Consider the following 6357-nt stretch of genomic DNA (forward strand, 5'->3'; position numbering starts at 1 on the left):
TGAAACTATCATAGCTGTGATAGAAGGGCACTAATAATGTTAAGGACAGAAGATTCCTTTTTTTTTTTTTTTTTTTGAGACGGAATCTCGCTCTGTCGCCCAGGCTGGAGTGCAATGGCACCATCTCGGCTCACTGCAACCTCTGCCTCCCGGGTTCAAGCGATTCTCCTGCCTCAGCCTCCTGAGTAGGTGAGATTACAGGCGTGAGCCACTGCGCCCGGCCAATAGAAGGTTCTCTAAGTGCCCTCTCTTCTCATTTACAGCAGTATAAGAGAACGAACACATGGCTCTTCCCTAAGGCTTGAGCCAAAATTGTTGCTCTTATGAATTTATTGCCTTGGTTGGTTTTGTTTGTTTGTTTTCTTGCTTCCAAGAAGAACTAAGCTGGGGCAGGCCCTGTGTTCACACTTGTAATCCCAGCACTTTGGCAGACTGAAGTGGGCAGATCACTTAAGGTCAGGAGTTTGAGACCATCCTGGCCAATGTGGTGAAACCCTGTCTCTACCAGAAAATACAAAAATTAGCTGGGCATGGTGGCACACACCTGTAATCCCAGCTACTTGCACTGAGGCCAGAGAATCACTTGAACCTGGGAGGCGGAGGTTGCAGTGAGCCGGGATCGTACCACTGCACTCCAGCCTAGGTGACAGAGCAAGACTCTGTCTCAAAAAAACAACAACAAAAAAAGCTGGTAGATGCCATATACGTCGATCTTCTTGTCCTCATCAATCCCTGGTGTATGCACTTACCAGTCCCTTAACTCAGTCTGTTTTCTCTCTTATGTTAACCTGATAACATGACCCTAGAATGTCAAGCCAAGGGGACCTTAATTTAAGATGGTAAGGGATGAGATGCATAACAAGGAACCTGTTTATAACAAGGAATTATATCTGTCCTGGGCACTGCTGTTAAGGGCCGCTGCTCTGCTAATCTCTGTGGGGGTTTTTTGGGTTTTTTTGTTGTGTTTTTTTGAGATGGAGTCTCACTCTATCACCCAGGCTGGAGTGCAGTGGCACAATCTTGGCTCACTGCAACCTCTGCCTCCCAGATTCAAGCGATTCTCCTGCCTCAGCCTCCCGATTAACTGGGACTACACGTGTGTGCCACCATACCCGGCCACGTTTTTGTATTTTTAGTAGAGACAGGGTTTCACTGTGTTAGCCAGGATGGTCTCCATCTCCTGACCTCGTGATCCACCCACCTCGGCCTCCCAAAGTGCTGGGATCATAGGTGTGAGCCACATCTCTGTGTTTTTTTAAGATGCAGGGTCTCACTATGTTGCCCAGGCTGGAGTGCAGTGGCTATTCGCAGGAGTGATAATAGCACACTACAGTCGTGAATTCCTGGGTTCAAGTGATCCTCCTTCTCAGCCTCCTGAATAGCTGGGACTATAGACATGTGCCACTGTGCTGGGCAGTTCTGTCGTGTGGGTTTTTGTTGGTGGTTTTGTTTGTTTTTTCTTTTTTTTTCTTTTTTTTTTTTCTGTTTTTGAAACTGGGTCTTGGCCAGGTGGGGTAGCTCAAGCCTGTAATCCCAGCACTTTGGGAGGCCGAGGCAGGTGGATCACAAGGTCAGGAGATCGAGACCATCCTTGCTAACATGGTGAAACCCCGTCTCTACTAAAAATACAAAAAATTAGGCAGGCGTGGTGGTGGGCGCTTGTAATCCCAGCTACTCGGGAAGCTGAGGCAGGAGAATGGCGTGAACCCGGGAGGTGGAGCTTGCAGTGAGCCGAGATCGCGCCACGGCACTCCAGCCTGGGCAACAGAGTGAGACTCCATCTCAAAAAAAAAAAAGAAATTGGGTCTTGCTGTGTTGCTGAGGCTGGAGTGCAGTGGCGCAGTCAGCTCGCTGCAGCCTTAACCTCCTGGGCTCAAATGATCCTTACCACCTCAGCCTCCCAAGTAGCTGGGACTACAGATGCACGCCACCATGCCTGGCTAATTTTTTTTTTTTTTTTTTGAGACAGTTTCGCTCTTGTTGCCCAGGCTGGGGTGCGGTGGCACAATCTTAGCTCACCGCAACCCTTGCCTCCTGGGTTCAGGCAACTCTCCTGTCTTAGCCTCCCAAGTAGCTGGGATTGCAGGCATGTGCCACCACGGCCAGCTAATTTTTATATTTTAGTAGAGACAGGGTTTCACTATGTTGGTCAGGCTGGTCTTGAACTCCTGACCTCATGTGATCCACCCACCTTGGCCTCCCAAAGTGCTGGGATTACAGGTGTGAGCCACCATGCCCAGTCACCCAGCTAATTTTTATGCTATTTGTAGAGACAGGGTTTTGCCATGTTGCCCAGGCCAAACTCATGAGCTCTAGCAGTCCTCCTATCTAGGCCTCCCAAAGTGCTGGGATTATAGGCATGAGCCACTGCGCTTAGCCCAGCTCTGTGTTTTTAAGGGCAAAAGACACCTCCAGTATTTTGTTGTTGTTGTTTATGTCAAATGGATAGTGTGCCAATGTAACAAGGTTTGAGGGTGGCACATCTCACATGTGTGTGAACACCCAGTCATTATGCTTATGAACTACAAAAGGATCTTCCTCCAGTATTATTACTCCTAGAGTGGGTTTTTTGATATTTCCATGTGATTACTCTTGCATTTCTTTCTCTAGAAATTTCTAGTAACACTCCACCAGGTTATCCCACCACACTGTCCACCAACACTATGCTTTATAAAACCTCCCTAGTGCCCTTACCACATGCACATGCCTTGTGGAACTCAGACAAGGAGGTGGAACCTGTTGATATTCCTGCCCAGTGCTTCAGATCTTCTCAAGGTTGTATCCCCAGTGCAACAGAAGGATGGAAATGGTGACAGTCTAATGTAGTAAGCAGCAGGTACCATGATGTTAGTCAGGACTGATTAATGGAACTAGAGAATCTCCCAGCACTTCTGTCCTTCACCTGTCTGGAGTCTGAAGAAAGTGTCTGTTGCAGCATCAGAGTGGGCTGCCCATGGAGCAAACAGGAGCAGAGATAGGAGGAGTGCTGCCCAGCTGGCAATTAGCTGGCCACTGCCCCCCGCAACTTCCCAACCACTTGGTAAAGGCCAGCAGGAGTAGAACTCATCTAGAGCTGAAGAGGGACAAGAGGCCCGCCTTACAGTTCATCAACCTTTCTCCCTCCCTCTGGCTGCCACTGGAGCTTAGTAAAAGCTGAAATTGTAGCCACCAATTCTGTGGGTTGCATACTCCAACCCTGTCACTGACCCCAGGCCTGAGTCTGAGCCCAGCGCATGTGCTAGGAGCAGGGCTAGGAAGTGGCGACGGAGTGTGTTGGCCTTGCTGACAAAATCCATTTGGAATTTGTCAAGGCTGTGGTTTGGGGCTTAAGTCTGCCACAGTGTGTATCTGATGAAAGAAGAGGGAATGCTAGAAAGGAAAGAAGGACCCAAAGTACAAAGGAAGGAAACAGGAAAAAGCTGAAATAATCATGCTGTGACTCTGTTAGAGATTCTCCTTTCTCGTCCTGAGTGTGAGAAATTCTGATTATAAATATTCTTTATCATTATTCTCTTATATCCTATGCCCATTCTAAGTGCATTCCCTCTTCCTTCCACACACACTAGGTTCAGTAAGTGCCTGAAGTAAGGATGGGCTTTCTTCTGTCTCCATCAAATTTCCAAACCCAGAATTCTCAATGCTCAAGTGGAAATCCAGGACATAAAATTTGGCCATAAAGTTCTGCCCTAGAGCCCAGTGTGGTGACTGAAGCCTGTAAATCCCAACACTCTGAGAGGCTGAGGCTGGAAGATCACTTGAGTCAAGGAGTTCAGGGCTGCAGTGATCTTGCCACTGCATTCCAGTCTGAGTAACAGAGCAAGACACTGACTCTAAATTTAAAAAGAAGTACTGGCTGAACACATTGGCTCACACCTGTAATCCCAATACTTTGGGAGACCAAGGCAAGAGGATTGCTTGGGTCCAAGAGCTTGAGACCAGCCTGGGCAACATAGCAAGACTCTTATTTCTTAAAAACAAGACAAAAAACAAACAAAACTGTCGGCCAGGTACAGTGGCTCACACCTGTAATCCCAGCACTTTAGGAGGCAGAGGAGGGCTGATAGCTTGAGTCCAGGAGTTCAAGACCAGCCTGGACGACATAGCGAAACCCCATCTCTACTAAAAATACAAACATTATCTGGGCCTGGTGGTGCACGCCTGTATTCCCAGCTACTCAGAAGGTTGAGGCAAGAGGATTGGTTGAGCCCAGGAGGTGGAGGTTGCAGTAAGCCAAGATCATGCTACTGCACTCCAGCCTGGGTGACAGAGAGAGACCCTAAGACCCTGTCTCAAAAAAAAAAAAAAAAAAAAGTACTGCCCTAACCTAATACTCCTCAATGTCCTCACTACCTTGGTGCTACTCTCATTTCATCTGATTTTGAGGGTAATTTGGATAGCAGAAGTGTCTGTTGTCTAGAGAAGTTGAGAGAACTATTTCTACATTCTCTGGCCAAAGAAACAACCTGTTAGAGTCAGTATCTGGCAGCCGCATAAAGTGTGCAGTCATTTGTGAAGTTCTAAATGTGTGATGCATATTCCTTTTCTGCACTGAATCTTAGAAAGATAACAGTTGAGGCCAGGCTTGGTGGTTGACGCCTGTAATCCCAGCACTTTGGGAGGCCAAGGCGGATGGATCATCTGAGGTCAGGAGTTTGAGACCAGCCTGGCCAACATGGCAAAACCCTGTCTCTACTAAACAATACAAAAATTAGCTCGGTGTGGTGGCCAGCCCCTGTAATCCCAGCTACTCAGGAGGCTGAGAATCGCTTGAACCTGGGAGGCAGAAGTTGCAGTGAGCCGAGATTGAGCTATTACACTCAGCCTGGAAGACAGAGCAAGACACCATCTGAAAAAAAAGAAAGAAAGAAAGATAACAGTTTATTTATTTATTTATTTATTTATTTATTTTTTGAGACGGAATCTCACTCTGTCACCCAGGCTGGAGTGCAGTGGCGCGACCTTGGCTCACTGCAAGCTCCGCCTCCTGGGTTCATACCATTCTCCTGCCTCAGCCTCCCGAGTAGCTGGGACCACAGGCGCCCGCCACCACGTCCAGCTAATTTTTTTTGTGTATTTTTAGTAGAGACAGGGTTTCACCGTGTTAGCCAGGATGGTCTTGATCTCCTGACCTCATGATCCACCTGCCTCGGCCTCCCAAAGTGCTGGGATTACAGGCGTGAGCCACTGTGCCCGGCCCGATAACAGTTTGTTTTCAAAGATGTTGGGCTAGGGCCAGGCACAGTGGCTCATGCCTGTAATCTTAGAACTTTGGGAGACTGAGGCGGGCAGATCACCTGAGGTCAGGAGTTTGAGACCAGCCTGGCCAACATGGTGAAACACAATCTCTACTAAAAATAGAAAAATTAGCCAGGTGTGGTGGCATGCATCTGTAGTCCCAGCTACTTGGGAGGCTGAGGCAGGAGAATCGCTTGAACCAGACAGGTGGAAGTTGCAGTGAGCCAAGATTGCATCATTGCACTCCAGCCTGGGCAACAAGAGTGAAACTCCATCTCAAAAATAAATAAATAGGCCGGGCGCGGTGGCTCACGCCTGTAATCCCAGCACTTTGGGAGGCTGAGGCGGGCGGATCACAAGGTCAGGAGATCGAGACCATGGTGAAACCCCGTCTCTACAAAAAATAGAAAAAATTAGCCGGGCGCGGTGGCAGGCGCCTGTAGTCCCAGCTACTTGGGAGGCTGAGGCAGGAGAATGGCGTGAACCCGGGAGGCGGAGCTTGCAGTGAGCCGAGATTGCGCCACTGCACTCCAGCCTGGACGACAGAGCTAGACTCCATCTCAAAAAAAAAAAATAAATAAATAAATAAATAAATAATCCTTTTCTGTTTAGTTGAGGTTATCTCTTAAAAGATAAAGGAATTATTTTACTAAGATGAAATACAAAAGAGCTCTAAATGAGGAAGGTTATGGGAGGCTGAGATGGGCAGATCGCTTAAGGTCAGGAGTTCAAGACCAGCCTGGGCAACATGGTGAAACCCTATCCTACAAAAAAATACACACATACAAAAAAAATTAGCCAGGCATGGTGGCGTGTGTCTGTAGTCCCAGATACTTGGGAGGCTGAGGTGGAAGGATTGCTTGAGCCCAAGAAGTGGAGTTTTCAGTGAGCCAAGATCACATTACTGCACTCCAGCCAAGGCAACAGAGCAAGATCCTGTCTCAAAAAAATAATAATAAATAGGCCGGGCACAGTGGTTCATGCCTGTAATCCCAGCACTTTGGGAGGCGAAGGCGTGTGGATCACTTGAGGCAAGGAGTTCGAGACCAGCCTGGCCAACCAACATGGCGAAAACCCATCTCTACTAAAAATACAAAACTTAGCCAGGTATGGTAATGCATA

The 6357-nt window shown here is 47.9% G+C and overlaps 1 non-coding gene across 1 annotated transcript; it reads right to left on the reverse strand.

Annotated features, from left to right (window-relative positions):
* Positions 1-2435: 2435 nt before the first annotated feature.
* Positions 2436-2534, reverse strand: LOC119624083 (small nucleolar RNA U13). Its single transcript, XR_005240171.1, has one exon. It is a non-coding gene; the product is annotated as a small nucleolar RNA U13 (small nucleolar RNA).
* Between the last annotated feature and the right edge of the window lie 3823 nt (positions 2535-6357).

Source organism: Chlorocebus sabaeus, chromosome 11, assembly GCF_047675955.1.
Source record: "Chlorocebus sabaeus isolate Y175 chromosome 11, mChlSab1.0.hap1, whole genome shotgun sequence".
In the NCBI taxonomy this organism is placed as follows: Eukaryota; Metazoa; Chordata; class Mammalia; order Primates; family Cercopithecidae; genus Chlorocebus; species Chlorocebus sabaeus.